The sequence below is a fragment of the Camelus ferus genome, chromosome 28, assembly GCF_009834535.1.
Source record: "Camelus ferus isolate YT-003-E chromosome 28, BCGSAC_Cfer_1.0, whole genome shotgun sequence".
Taxonomy (NCBI): Eukaryota; Metazoa; Chordata; class Mammalia; order Artiodactyla; family Camelidae; genus Camelus; species Camelus ferus.
Window position 1 is genome coordinate 4,670,913 of NC_045723.1, and position 15,684 is coordinate 4,686,596.

General features: G+C 47.2%; 1 long non-coding RNA gene across 1 annotated transcript in view; it reads right to left on the reverse strand.

Moving 5' to 3' along the window:
• Positions 1-215: 215 nt before the first annotated feature.
• LOC116660374 overlaps positions 216-15,684 on the reverse strand; it is a 56,785-nt gene continuing 41,316 nt past the window's right edge. Inside the window, exon 2 of the long non-coding RNA XR_004315848.1 lies at positions 216-516. This is a non-coding gene — a long non-coding RNA (uncharacterized LOC116660374). The remainder of the gene's footprint in view (positions 517-15,684) is intronic.

Genomic DNA, 15,684 nt, shown 5'->3' on the forward strand with positions numbered 1-15,684 from the left:
AGTGCTCACTCTAGAGAGGTCCTCCAGAGAGAGAGAGGAAAGTCAGGGTAAGCAAGGCTGAGTAATAAGAGAGTCAAGTTAACACACTTCTAGAGCTGTCATAACGATCTGTGTGGTTGTGGCAGTGTTTACTTGTGGTCCTATAGAAATGAATCTCAAACGCTCTTTGGTGGCCTTAATTACTATCTGAACACAGCTAATAAGCAAACAATCCATTGTTCTTTATTTATGCTTTTAATGAGGGGAAGGGGATTAAGACACACGTTGACTGGCCAGATAAATAGGAAACAGACCAGACTAGACCGTGACCACAATATCGCAGACGCATCATAGTGATACAGAGGCCCTTGGAGTCCACGGCTGTTGGCATCAGGTCCCAGGGCCAGCCCATCCCCCGCACTCCGGCTGAGGGCAGCAGGTAGAGACGCTGGAGGGGGCTGAGTCCTGATTTTTCTGTGCCTGTGTCATTTTCGAGCAAGTGTGTCATAGGGCTTCCTGTTTCATCTCCCAGTTATTCTGAAACAAAAACATGCATGAAAAACACAGGTCACTGCCAACCGCATTGAGACACAGTCATTCCAGTACATGGAAACCGAAAAGGGAAAGACAGATCGTAAATGCCGCAATGAGCCGGGGAATCAGATTTATCAGCATCTATTCAAATAGTGATAATCAACAAAACTGCGGTGTGATGGGGGGCGGAGGGCAGGGCGTCTGTTTAAAAATAATTCAGAAGAGACTGTAAAGGCAGGTGTTCCCAGAAGCCCACTGCCTGTTTACTGAAAACCTGAAGTCAGGTCTGACCCTCTGGGTCCGGGTCTAAGCCTGGGGTACACTGAGGCCTTCCCCTACGTGCTCCGGTTGGTCTAGCTGAAAAGTCAGTCACACAGGACTTTCAGGACAACCCTGGTGTTTGCCGAATCTTTGATCCCCTTCCCTCTTCCCATCCGGGAGAGTTGGTATCAAAGCATGGTGAGCAGACAAGCTTGTGCCTGGCAGCCTCAGCAAAGCGGAGGAAGAGAAAAGACGGGAAGAGGAAGCCCTGGCTCAAGCAAAGGCCCTGGGGACAGCGCAGCACTGAGAACAGCTCCAAAGAGTTTGATTCTACTCAAAACGGCTTTGCCGTTGGGGCCAGTATGACTTGGGTGCCAAGCAGCACATCGTTTGCGGAAGCTCACTCTCAGTTCTCCCAAACAAGTGAAGGGATACTTCCAAAGACAAACCAACCGAGGCACAGGCTGATTTAGAAATACAAATGGCACCACCTCGCCCAGAGGCCATAGCCCCACAAGCCAGCTTTGTGCTTTAAATTTGCTGCTCAGACACTTGGAGGAGGAAGAGAGGACTGGAGAAGCAGGGCCACTTTCCATTCACCGGGAAAGCCAGCTGTCCCTGTCCCTCCCCATTTCCTGATTTTTGTTAATGGCGCAAAATTATTTGCAAAAAGGCTGGGGTGGGAGGCTGCACTGATTTTGGAAAAAATCCATCCTTCCGGGAGTCATTCACAATGTGCAGTAGCACGCAGGAAACCCGAGAAGTTAGGAAATAAAGAAAGCTGCTTAAATTAGGTTCTCGTGTGCTTCACAAATATATCTGGAACCGAAGCCCTCTCACACAGGACCCTTTGCCAGCAGGGTTCCACTGGGCAGTAGAGAGCAAAGCTTGTCTTAGACTCAGAGTCCTTGCTGCCCCGACACTCACGCAGCAGTTGTGGCAGTCTGTGTTTGCTTCTTGAGACTCTGTCTTGCTTTTCCTCAATGTCTTTCCCCTAATGCCCTGCACATAGAACTTAGCTGATTCACACAAACTCCTGCAGCCTTTATTTTTTTTCTCAGAGGTCTCGTATACCAGTGGCAGTGCCATGCCAGGCTTCCTGAGAGGTGATGACGCTGGACTGTGTGGTAGCTAACGTTCTGGGGATAAGACTGCCCAGGTGAGCCTTTTGGGAAAACCAGCTTCCTGATTTGTTTCCTATGAGCTAGCATTTTCTAATGACTTAATATCCAAATCTGGGCCCAAGATTTCATACGCAGTGCCTTCCTGGGTGGGCGAAGAGAAACAGGAACTAAGAAATGCATCAGTGGTTGACATGGGTGGAAGGGGAAACCTGGTTCCTCTAGTATGAAATAGAGATGCAGCTTAGGAACGTGCATTCCTCTCCAGTTACCTTCCTTCTGAGTGGGAGGAAAAACCAAAGTGCAAGAGCCCAGGCAGGATTCAGGATGGACCGCTCAACCACGTGGACCTGGACCAAAATCGCAGAGTGAGAGGTGATGGGGCCGGAAGGATCATCTGGTCAACCTTCATTTTACAGGCACACAGAGCCAGGAAGTTGGCAGTCTTCCAATGGTCACATTGGAAAAGACATCGCTGAGACCAAGACCTGGGTCTCTCCCACCTTCAACCTTAGACTCTGAATTTCAGCTTCCTACTGTAAAACCTGAGCTAGCTCGTGTGGGAGCTTTTGCATGGGTAAGTCAAATCTCCAGTGACTCCCTATTGGCCTGGCTCTCTAATTATCATTGAACCCAAGATGGCGCATCCAGGAACTTTAAAAGATTTGCCCCTAATTCAGAGCTGATGGCACACATAGCTTCCCATTTGTCAGAGTTCACTGGGAGGGGGTGGAGACCACCAATACCTTCCCCAAGTTAGGACATTCTTAGAGAAGCTTCCGGTCACATGATACTCCCTTATTCTTACTCCCAGCTTGGTTGTGTTATCCTGTTACTGCAGGTCTCTAGCATTTAGGGGGTCTTCATTAGGTCTCCCCACTGTGGGTACCCAGCTTTGCTTCCCCTGGGATCTGAGGGAGGGCCTCGGGGTCACATACATCACATGGTGAACGCAAGTCCCCATCCAAGACCTAAAAGGTAGCCCAGCCAATCCTCTGGATGCGCCCCGAGCCAGCTTCTAGGCCCTTTCTGTCCCTGGCAGAGGAAAGGCTCCGTGCATGGGAAATGGAGGAAGGGAGAGACAGTGGCTCAGATGCCCAGCCCCAGACTGGATGGGTCACCGGTCTGACATATCTTCTCAATTCCATCCAAGCGTCTATGTCCCAGGCAGGAAGTACCAGGGCAGTGGGGGAAGCCAAGACCACAAATTTCAATTTGCTGTAACATCCATGGCACTGCCAGTAACTCCTCACTAAAAGGCCAAAGCTGAGCCCCCAGCCACCCATGAGAACCTTCTCTGCACCAAGGTCTCCGTCAACGCTTGGGAAAAGGACAGGCCAGGCGCTCACATCCTGTGCGTGTTGACTCACACTGGATTTGGACAGGATTGGAAACCAACTTCTTGAGATTTTGAAACAGTTGCCAGGAAGGTAGGGCATGGGCTTGGCAACACCACAGTGCTAAGTTTCAAAAGTCCTCTGTTTTTATTTCTCAGAAACTTACAAGGGACGTGCTCAGAAAACGTCATTGCTTATCACAGACTAATTTTAGGAAAAAGTGATATTGGTCCTGTGTGTAAATTATTAGGCTTTTGTGCTGCTAGAGATGTCAGGGCAGGGGAGAGAGGAGCCACCCTTGTGGGGGGGGCCCCTTCCCTTGTTTCTGAGTGTTGGGGGGGGGCTCCCATTCTTAGAACTAAAGCCACAGAACCCCAGGCAGACTCAGAACCTTTCCTGAGGGGATCTCCCCTGAGAAGCAGGTTTTGCGAAGTGTTCCACTACAGACCTACCCGTAGTCCAGAAAGACTCGCCCTTTGCACCCCGGCAGCAGAGTGCGAGCCTGCCCTGGGGCTGCCCCGAACATGGCCAGGTCCTCTTGGCCACCATTTGTGGAGCTCATCCCAGCTGCCAGCTCCTGCTCCCGAGGTGTGCTCTTCCTGAGGCATCAGCCCTCGCAGGTCACAGCTAACAAGCATCTCTCTCACCTGGGAGGCAGGGGGAGTTCAACAACCTGCTGGTACCTGGCGACGCCAAGCTCCCTGTCCAGTGTCCTGACCCTGATGCTCTGCCACCTTCTGGGATGAGCTGGGGCTCACAGGGGATTCAGATAAGTTCACCCACCTTTCGGTACAGAGAGGGACCCATTAAATACTTCCCTTTGTTTATACTAAAGGTGGAAATGGAGTTAAGGCTGGGCAACCCAAGGGCTGAGGCTCACTGGATCTTTTCCTGGTCCAGTTCTGCCATCCCCCTCACCTTGGCCACTTTCTCTATCCATAAGATAAAATCCACTTTTCAAAGAACTAAACTTCAAAAACATTTTAGCAGATCTCTAGTCTGGTTGACATTGTGAAAGGTCAGAATTACAGGAATCATTGCTATGCAGTTCCTGAGAGATGCAAAGGGCCTTCTGGAAGGCTGGTTCTACCTCAAAGGTCAGACTAGACCCATGAAGTGAAACTCAGCATCAGAGGGAAAATGGAGACAACCTGCAGGCTCCACTAGACTGTGGTCTTTTAGGTGTTCCAGCCACCTGTGGCCCATGGCCCAAACCGGTGGTTCTCAGCCTGGGTCTCTGGACCAGTAGCACCATCTGAGAATTTTCAGAAATGCAAAGTTTCGGCCCTGCCCCAGACTTTCTAAATTGGAAACTCTGGAGATAAGGCACAGGGATGTCTGTTTTCACAAGCCCCTGGGTGACTCAGACACACACCCAAGCATCCCCAGGGGTGAGTGATACGTGGACCACAGGCTCAGTCCTTGTGACCTTGGTGACTGACTGCAGGTTGGCCGTCTACTGAGTTCTCAGTTTGGTCAACTGTACCCAAGCTCCTTGCTGGCTGGCTCTCTCCCGAGATCCCGCGGTGGGAGGAAAGAGCAAGCAGCTCAGAAGCCATCCGAGACTCTTGACAAGTTGCTGGGGTGACCAGGGCAGAGACAGCAGCACGGTTCACCCCTTAATCCCCTTTTCCAGATGCTGCTCGTCTGTACCACATGGGGCTGAGCACTGTGGGACACGACACCTTCACCAGGGACTTCCCCCTCGTCATCACATTTCTTTCCCGGCCAAGCCTCACCCTCCCACGCCGGAGCCTCCCTCTCCCCCGCCCTCCTTGCCCGAGGAGAATTCTTAAGCCATGATGCCTACTGGTATTTCTCTCCAACAGGAGAAGAGCAAATGTCTTCACCAGCTTGAGCCCCCTCACCGCCACCCTGGGAGGACAGGTGGGAGCAGAGCCCGCTCTGCTCTGGGGACCTATGCTCACACTGACACTCCATAGTGCACAGGTGGGGAGCACCCACCAAATGCTCACAACCAGACAGGTAGGAGGCAACCCACGACCAGGCCAAAAAAAAAAAAGTTTAAAAAATAGTTTGTTTATCATTAAAAAAAAAAAAAAAACTAACCTCATACAGGAAGTATGAGAAAGAAAAGAAAAACAGACCCAGGCTAAGACACTGAGTGGGGCAGCACTGGAAGTGTGCACACTGGTTGCACATGAAACGAGGGCTCCTTGGTCCATTTCCCACCTTGCAGGGGTGCTGGGAGCCGGCTGGGAACGGGGTCACGGAGGGTGGGGACTTACGAACAGCCGGGGTGAAGCAAGGAAAGGGACCGTGAGTGGCGAGGCACAGCCTGGCCAGACGCAGGGCAGTGCGTGCGGTGGGACGGCGCCCCGGCAGGTGTGGCTGTCGCTGCCAGACCTGGGGAAGAAGACACCTAAAATGGAAACTGCCCTCCGAGACCGTCCCACGCACCCGCCTCTCTGCCCCACGTTCCACCCTCTTGTGTGTTTCAGGTGAAGACACAGGAGTTCCCAGACCATGATCTTCGCCCCCTTCGCCCCCCACGCCCCTTCTAGGGTCAACAGCACTCAGCTAGGGACACCCCACCGTCCCAGGCCTTCCATCCAAGCCGGTGGCTGTGTAGACCTTCAGGACAACAAGCCCAAACCGGCCTGACTGGCTTTGGTCTGATGGGCAGACGGGACACCATCCAAGGCAGACAGGAGTCAAGTCAGACGTCTAACCCAGAGCCATCTGCCCCCCGTCCCCCAAATGTGACTCCAGTGGCTTTTTCAAAAATGGGACTCACGTTGTCCACCCAAGAATTCAAATGAGAAAAAATGACGAGACGAGAGAACATTTCCTCTTTCACGGCACGAAACGGTAGGAGAACAGGAAACAGGAATTTTCCCCTCCCCGTAATAAAAAACAGACACAAACCCTGTAAAATGGACACACACGGAAAAGATACCAACGAAAGGACTCCAAGTTGTGACTGTCGCTGTCAAAGAAAGCCATTGGTCATCTAGAAAGAAAGAAAGACAGAAAGAAAGAAAAAGAAAAAACTCTGCACACCAAAAAAAAAATCTCAAAATAGAACCAAAACCTGCAAATCATACTCAGGAGTCTACTGTGAACCTGTGTTGTAGCATGCTGCTGAAAAGGTTAATAATTTTCCTACCGAAACTGAATGTGGGTTGTGAAAGAACATTAAAATGAAGAAAATTTCCCCGTGGCTGCTATTTATTATCAGCAAAGCCATCAAGTTTCAGTTTGAGTTATTTGTATTTATTTGTGAAAACAAAGATTAGATAAGTAGAAACATAACCTCATCCTAATTATTGCCCTGGAGTATCTGATTTTTAAGACAAAAAAAAAAAAAAAAAAAAAAAGACCATCAGACACACACTGAAGGCATGGGAACTCAAAACAGCAGAGAGGAGAGAGGATGCTTCTGTCTCGTTCTAGCACCTAAAAAAATGTATTGTCTCGTGTAAAACATTAACATTCGTGTACAGTCTGTAAAGACCACAAGAGAGGCAATATGTACTCCAAGTTGTTAAGACTTTTGTCAGCTTTTTGTATGCTCCAGTGCAGAACTTTTTTTAAACTGCCAACTGTAATTTTTGTTTTACACTTGCAAAAACTGTAGTGACAGCCATATATTTCAATGCTGAAGTCTTGAGGGGAAACAAAGGGAATTTAAGTGCTGCTGGAAAAGATCAAATTATGGCCTTTGGGATATTTACAACCAGGTGGGACCCGGATGAAACATGGGGTTTAGGTGCAAAGCTGGATTTTAACTCCAGTGTGTCTCAGAAGCCAGGTGAGCAGCTTGTTTTCCTGAAGTTTGAAAAGAAATACACTAGATGAAATGGTTAATCAAAATCTAGGGGAAGCAAAAAGCTCTCTCCACGTTCTCTCAGCACAACATAAACATCAGAATGAAAAAAAAAAAATAACATGCAAAAAATCGTCAGTGGTCTCACACCACCGAACAAACTGTTTTTCTACCTATTTTGTGTTGCTGGCTTTTGTTATCAGCCCAATCGGCAAATTGTGGCCAATTTTGTCATGGTTTAAGCAGACATTTTGTTCCCAAACTGCTTTCAACATTTTAGCTACCAAATAGTTTATGAGAAATTGAAGAAGCCACAATACAAACAGAAAAGGTACCTATTCTTGTTAAGTTAACCCCTTTTTAAGGTTAAAATGACACACACACGTAAGAGATTAAAAAAAGAATTCTAGCAAATTCAAATTCTGAAACAACCTAAGCAGAGTTTCCTGGAAAAAAAGAATAATTAATGATTAACCCACTGATGGGATTTTGAAACCAACTACATAACATTCCCTGGTTCTGACCACATGACACCAAGAAAAGTGCTTTTAAGGACCCAACATGTAATTTTTATTTTACACACACACACATCAAATACGGTTTGAACATGCAGGGCAAAACTCTAAAGGAGTCAACTGAATGATGCTAAGGCAGGGAAGAATCGGTTTAGCAGTTATTTACTACTGAAAATAAATGACACCCACGTTGTTCATCTTCTACATTAATATTGAAACCAAATAGCAGTCTTGTACCACAAATCATTTCATTAAAAAAAAAATAATGAAACTAGTTAAAATGAAAACACAGGGTTTTTGTTTTATGAAACATTAAATACTAAGATCAAAATGATAGAAAGCTGACCTGGCTTTTCAAAATTTGTTTTTGCTTGATTCCAACAACAAATTGAAAATGAAAAAAGGATGAAAGAATCCTCGTTAAAGAAAAAAAAAAAAACCCTAAGAATTACTTCTTGGAAGAAAAGCAGAATTTCAGACAGAAAACTCAAGAAAACTCTTCTCGGTTTACAGTCCTAACTCCTATTTGGAGGTACAGCAATACATACATTTTTAGCCTTTCAAAATACCAGCATGCCCACACACTATCTCAGATTAAACCAAGGAGAAAATGACACATTCTGAAACCATTTTTTAAAGCTCCTTTTCCTGATAACACTCAGGCACTCAAAATCAATTTAATGAGTTTCTAAAAAGCCCAAACAACTCTCCATAAAGAGACAGAATTGTTCACAACAATCTGCAGACATTTCTAGATTTTTCAAGCAGTCAGAGCTTCAGTCCTTGCTATTTACATTCAGAAGAGCCAAGCTGTTTTTAACATCTATAGTAGAAAGAAATACTGCTCAGTGCTTTGCCTGATTAAATGGAGGAAAAATTTGAAACAAAACAAAACAAAACAAAAAACACCAACAGATACAGCCCAGCATTCCCCTGATTTCAAACAATTGAAAAATTAATTCATTCTTTCCCCCCTACATTCTTTGCTCAGATATGAATTCTCCTAATCAAGTCATACTTGAAGATTCTTAAGGTAATAAAGAAAGTAAACCTCCCAGAGAAGAAGACATTATTGCTTCTGAAAGTGAATTTCTTCTTAAAACACAGAGCAGCAGATAAACAGTGAAAAGAACTAAAAACAAACAACACAAGTCAGGAAGAACACTGAAAAATACACCCTGATGGACAGAAAATTTAACAGGAGGCATTTTAAATCCTGGGGCAGGATGGACACATTTGGGGTGAATTTTAAGCATCCTCTGGAAGAGGCAGGCAAGGCTTTCGGGAAACTTGAACCAGCGACAGTATCAATGGAATAACATCTTCTGTTCAAGAGAATGTGTTAGGCTGCTCAACAGCAGATTTAAAACGTGTGATTCAGAATTTACAATTCATGCTTTGTGTTCCAGCTCTTTCAATATTATGGGACTGTTTTTGACACTTTAAAGCAAGCAGCGACTTGCGTCAGAAAACTGCGTTTAAGAACAAACCAAAAAAAACCTTGAATGAGCCCTGCATTGAAAGGTGAGAGGGAATGAGAAGCCTCTGGTAATCACCTGAATTGGTTACTTTAAGGCATTTTCTGTATGAATATCTCACCCCAGATATCTGCCCTCACCCTCAACCAGCATCACCGAACATTCACATTCAGAGAAACCCTGACCTGAGCTAACATTTGCTGCTCTTAAACCACACATAGCCCCCTCCCCCGACGTAAGCCTTGGGAAATGATGGTGATTTTAGTCATCTGGAAAGAGTGAAACACGACATGGTCTTGAAGCACTTTCTTCAGAACCGTTGTCATTTTAACTCTGTTTTACCACAACTGAAAAGGCCAGGCTCACGGAACAAATTCAAGTTCACCCTCCGTTGTGTGTGGAACCCGGGAATTTCTTCTGAGCAGAGCGGCACAGGACAGAAGCTTTCATTGAAGAAATATTCAAAGCATTAAAAAAAAAATTCCCACTTTTTTTGGGCAAGCGTATAAATGAAAATGTGAATTCTTCCATATTAAAAATGTCAGCACCATTACTTCACCTGCAACTAGCTAACTCATTCTTTTCTTTTTTTTTTTTTTTTACTTCACAAAATGCATTTGTTAACACCAAGATTTTACAATACCATTGTCATATTGAGAGGCATTCTTAAGGGTCAGTAAGAGTTTTTCCCCCCAATTATTAGATATACCTTTTTTACTGAAAGCCAATCTATCATGTATAATGTGACAACAATTTTGTTAGAGCAGTCTGGCTTTAAGGGTTAGGACAGGTTTACACTGTAAAATTAAAATTAGAAAACCAAGCAATTTTTTTCCTTTAAAGCAAGTAATGATTTCCCAGAGTCTAGAAATAACTGCAACTGGAAAAAATAAAATAAAAAAGCCAGACAGACAAGGGAGAGAAATGCTCAGCTCAGAATCCTGGCCCTGGAAACAAAGGTGTCTCATATTTCATTTTCTATTTTCCACAAAGAAAAAGCAAGTGGCTTTCTAGTCCCCAAATGAAATATGTATCAAGTAGAAGAAATGTGTCATATCTTAAATACTAATATCTCTCAGTGAACACAGAAACATTTCTTGTTAGTATGAATTCAACCCACTGTGTTAGAGACATAGTGAGGTGACAGAGATGAGATATTGGATCTGTACCATCAGAAAGAGGGTAATCTGGGCTGTAACCTCAGGTGTGAGCTAAATAATTCTCCTCTGACAGGGTCTGTTAGCACAGTTAAAAAGCATCATGAATACTCCTGGACCATGAAGAATATAGTATATTTTTGAGTCTAAACCCTTTCATTGAAGTTGGCTTGAAAACTGTTTAATTAGCTGTAGGGTGCCAACCAATCTCTTTATCAAAGCCAGCTGAAAACAAAACTGAGAGAAACAGCTTGTGGTTTCACAAAAAATGTATTTACATGAAGTATATTTTAAAGGGAGTTCGATCATTAGGTACGATGTCATCTGTGCTGGGTGGTGGATTTGACATTTAAAGATGTCACAGGTTGTCAGATTTATCTCCAGTCTATACTTAGTTGAGATGTAACCACTTCTGTGAGCAGGTCTTGTTTTGTTGATTCCCAGCCTAGAAATCTGAAAAGACCGAACTTGTATTTACCGAACGCAAATCCTCTGTCTTCTCACTTCCTGACTTAAGATCCACTGAAAAGAAAGTGGAGCCGTGGGTGACCAAGTGGAATTGAAGCCCGCTTTCACACCGAGTCACAGGGAGGGTGACAGAGGTGAGCAAACCACAGTGATCAGAGCACCGAGGGACAGGCTTGTTGAAAAGCATAGCGTTTCCTAAAATAGAGAAGGATCTGCACCTCTGAGCCTCCTACTTCATGTCTTGGAAAGAACATTCTGATAAGATGCTGGCTGCCCCACCCTTAACACTAAAAATTGTCCACGGTGAGGAAAACCCAGAGTGACACCAAAAGTTTTACAATTTTGAAAATTGTCTCAGTAAAAGTCCTATCAAAGGACCCACAGAATACCCCAGGGAAACACCAGCCTCCAGCCATCTTCAACCAGGAATGTGGTTTGGTAGTTTTGCCAATTTGTTGAGTGACCAAGAATGAATGCTTTTTATACTTTATCGAGAGAGATGGGTTAGTGAATCACCACCATTTAAGTATCACAAGAAAGATGTCTGAAGATTGTATTAGTCACTCATTCACTCTTTTCCAAAGGTCACTTTTCATCTGGCCTAATTTGTTGGAAATGGAAATTAAGCTGTAAGACAAATTAAGCTTAAGGCAAACCATAGCAGACCCAAGTGAAATCTGCAGCCAACAGCACCCCTGAACCACAGAACCTCATGCCTGGGACCGCACAGATCTTGCAAACAGAAAGGGAAATGGTCGTTGTTGTTATGTGACAAAAGTGTACATTCAAATAAGAACTCAATGCCTTAAGACCCTTCTCCCTTAATTCACATCGTGGAGGTCAAGGGGTACCAGCCCCGGGGTATCTATCATGCAGGGGTTCACATGCACTTAGCAACATAGTTTGCAAAGGGTTACAGGGGGAAAAAAAGTGTTTCCTAAACCTGCACTGCTCGCCAATTACTTTGCATAGTTTGCTTTAAAAAGGGCTTCTCCCCAAACCCACCTCTTTCATTGTTAATCATTTAGTTTAAAAAGAAAATGTAGCATAAAATCTGGCCATAAAAGTTGCTGTTCAGCCCCAGGAAAGCCAGGCCGGAGGAAATCCCCGCTGAGGGCTCCGAAAGAGCAGCTCAGAAAGGAAGCAGCCCAGGGGCCCGGGGCACGGGCACAAGACGGTAATGGTGGCGACCTATTATCTGATCTGCAACTGTCCTACTAGCCGGAAACAGCAATTTGATTTCTTTTATAAACTCCAAGGCACCTGGACTTCATGTAGTAAGAGCCCTCTCCTCTCTGCCTATGCTGTGGCATTCATTTGAGAAGTTACAACAGCCAGTGCCCAAATACCAGGAGAGCTGGTCTCCAGGGAGGGGTGGGATAAAGGGGTCTCACTCTCCCCGAAACCCAGGGGGCACTGTTTCTAGATTCTGAGAGGCCCCTGATCCTTTGAACACCAGACTGAAGTTCTGAGCCAGCACACACAAGTCCTAGGGACAGCTGATCTGCAAATTTGCTTTGTGGGTTGGTTTTGAAAAGGACAAATAAAGAAAAGAGAGTTGTAATACAGCACAAAAGCACCTCAGAATGGCGACGCAAGCCTGTAAGAGAAGCTGTGAAATCCTCCAAACATTTCAGCAGGGCACAGGGATCCCCACACGGGCAGGGCCTCCTTCCCACCTGCCTGTGGCCAGGGGCACAGACGAGGAGGCAAGCTCTGCCTCCAGCGTCCCTCCCTCTGGGGCTTTTTTTTGTCGTTGACGCTGTTCCCACTAAGTTTATTAGACGACACTCTTGCAAAATGCTTTCTTTCTCCTGCTGCCTGTTGCTAGGGAATGAGCCCTCATCGTTTCGAACAGCAGTAGCAGCCATCCGCACTTGCGATGAGCGAGCACAAACATCTCCCTTTGGTGACAAAGTAGAAATAACCCTTAAAAACATCCTCATTTCTATTTTCCCCCAGAAGGATGCCAACATCCGCTCCGTGCTGAAATGTGTCTTTTTCTTCCTCTCAACGTTTGGTGCCTCTGGGATGGATCTCACGTCCGTACCAAAAGTCGGTCCTTGTCACCACCCGTCGCGCCCCAGGTGACTGTGGGCGATTAGAACAGCTTGGCTGTGGACCTCACTCCACTGGACGGCAGACAGCAGCCCTTATTTACTTTTTTCTTTTCTTAGAGAGAAGCAAACCGCATCGTCAGAGCATTTAGAAACACAAGCCAAAGGAAATTGGGTTTCCAGGCTTCAAGTCGATGCTATTTACCCACAATTTATTTCCAGAAGTAACTTGGAAACCATTGTCATTCCTCATTTGGATTCTGCTGGAAGCATAACACTGTAGTGATACTGATGATCTACATTTGCTTCTTGCCAGTGGGAAGCAAAGCCCCGTCTCCATCCCCACACTAACCCCAGTTCCCGGGACGTGGCTTCTCCACTCTCTTATGTGCCTTCCGTGGGGATGGCCAGGGTCTGGCGCCTGCTGGTGGCCGTGACTCGAAAGCTGGTGATGATGGAGTGAGCCGTTCTCTCTCTAGACCCACACTAAATGGAAGTCCAGATGTCAGTCTGTGGTTTGAAATGCACCTCCTGTTACCTCTCTCTGGGAGGATGGACTTTGTCCCCAGGCAACACGTGGGCCTCGTGCTTTGGGCTCCCCTCGAGGAGCTGGGTGCCCAGGGTTGCGACAGCCTCCATTAGGCTTGCCCTGTGTCCCCCCCCAGCTCGGGGTTTGCTCAGAGACGGCACCAGGTGAGAACCTGCTGATGGGCCCACGCTTGGCAGATGGATGTCGCTGTTGGGTGGCACAAGCTGTCTTCCCAGCTGGGGACTCACGACGCTTTCCGGATTGACCCCACTGGGTCCCGTGAGATGCGCAAGATTGACAGCTACCACTGGTTGAGGTCCTGTCTTAGGTGCATTGTGTTAATGATTGAATCTGCCCAAACTTCTCAGGCCGACACTCTCATTATCTTCGTTTAGAGAGAAGGACGCTGCTTTGTGGGGAGGGCGGTTAACCCCTGTGATGACAGCACAGGACAGCAGACGATGGTTGGCCCAGGACCGTCTTACCACACCGCCTTCACTGCCGTTTAAATCAGTGGCCATCGCCCCACAGCCCCTTCCACAGAGGTTGTTGGTCCATCAAGATCCAGGGGCCTGGCTGGACCGCAAGTTCTCCAGGACAGACCCCGGGGCCCGCTGACCCTGCCTCTCCAGCACCAAGCACCCTGGCCGGAGCCCCCTGGACACAGCACGCATGTTTCAGAAGTGGGTTGCCATCTCCTGCACGGGGAGACTTCTAAAGCAAAGAGGATGCTGTCTTCAGTACTGGGTGTTTGCGTTTCAGCTAGAGGAAGACATCTGAGTCTTAGGCGCATCATTCCCGCCTGGAGAGGGTTCCTCACTCCCAGTGGCACCGCCAGGAGCCTCAGTTTCCATCCTTTAAACAGAGCTGCTTATAGAGGGGCCGAGCCTTCCTGCCTTCGGGGAGAATCGGGGTGGATGGAGCTGGCTCTGTAGGTGGCCGAGCTCACTCTGGGGACATGGAGGGACTTACTCACTGTCAAATCATGAAGAAAACCCACTCGACGTGGGCGGGAGGGAGGACAGCGGCGCCAGCTGTCTGCTTATCAGGCCGTTCACTCTATCAGATGCCCCAGCCATGCCTTGGACTCCGCATTATCCTGGGGACACAGCTTTTCAGAACCATATCCCTGATACTAACTGACAGACTCGCGCCTTCATGCACGTCTTCCACAGTCTGTCCAAGTGACTAGTACGCACCAGGACAAAAGCTTTCACAGCCATGCAGACTCAGATAAAAATCTTTTCAAAACTCGCCCTGGTAACCGTGTCAGCAGAACCTTGAAATAAAACAGAAAAGAAAAACTACGCAAAGGTTGTTTATCCAATTAAATAACATTTATGTTGGGGGTTTGTGGTGTACTGAGCCTTCATAATCAAGGCAAGGATGTGCTCGGCACGCCTAGTCCAATGTTCCGCTGACGATTCTCGCGGACAGAGATCAAGGGAACCAAGAGGACAGCCGTGATGAGAGGTGGCAGGTGACTCAGGGGAACCACCTCTCCACTGCACTCCGTCTATGGTGCAATCACCTCGGGCGGTAGCGGGTTTGGGCGTGGTGGGGAACGCAAAGGCTTTCATGCCAAGGAAGGAATGCGGTGTGTTTCTCGTAGAAACGAGAAACTTACTAGATTGGTTATCCCAGCACCTTTATTTTCTCCCCTTTGGGTTTGCAAAGCAGCTCCTTGTTCACAGATACACTGTCATCTGAATTTCAAAATGAGCAGGGGGGAAGGTGGAAGGAATTCAGCCCCATCCATCTGTTTATTTGTTGATTTAACAGATGAAGGTTTTATAGACAGAAGGGCCCGGGGAAGTGGCTGCTGAGACAAATCACAGTGAGAGGATCGGGGCCGGGCCTCCTGAGCCCCACACCTGTGGCCCAGGGCCGCCCAGGGCTGTCTCGGAGGTGCTGCCTGGGTTACTGGGGGAGGTCTCGTACTGCAGAACACACAGAGGCCTAAGGGCCAAAGGAAAAGGGCACAGCATTGCGTTTGAGGCCAAGGGGCTGGCTCCCAGTTTGGGTCTGACTGAGCCCTAGGGTGGTTTGTCCGGTGTGTCTTCAAGGTCCCTGTGCTGGGGTGACTCGAATTCACCACGCCTGGATGCCAAGTGGGCCCCAAGCCCATGCCTCCCTAGGGATCTTAGAGATACAGCAAAGAATATCAGCCATCATAAAGACTTGGAAATGATGAGCAAGGTAGTTCATTTCACATTCATAAAAAGGAAACACATTTAAAGACACACACACACACACACACACACACACACACACACACACACACACACACACACACACACACACACAGGTCATGAGGCTTCTGGGCCCATTCCTTCCCTCGCGGCGGCACAGTGCTAGTTGAAGCAGCCAAAGTCTGGGAGCTGAGAGCGGAACTCTCTGTGTAGCAGGAATAGCAAGCACAGCTTTCTTTCCCTTCCCCGGGCAAGGCAAGGCTTGG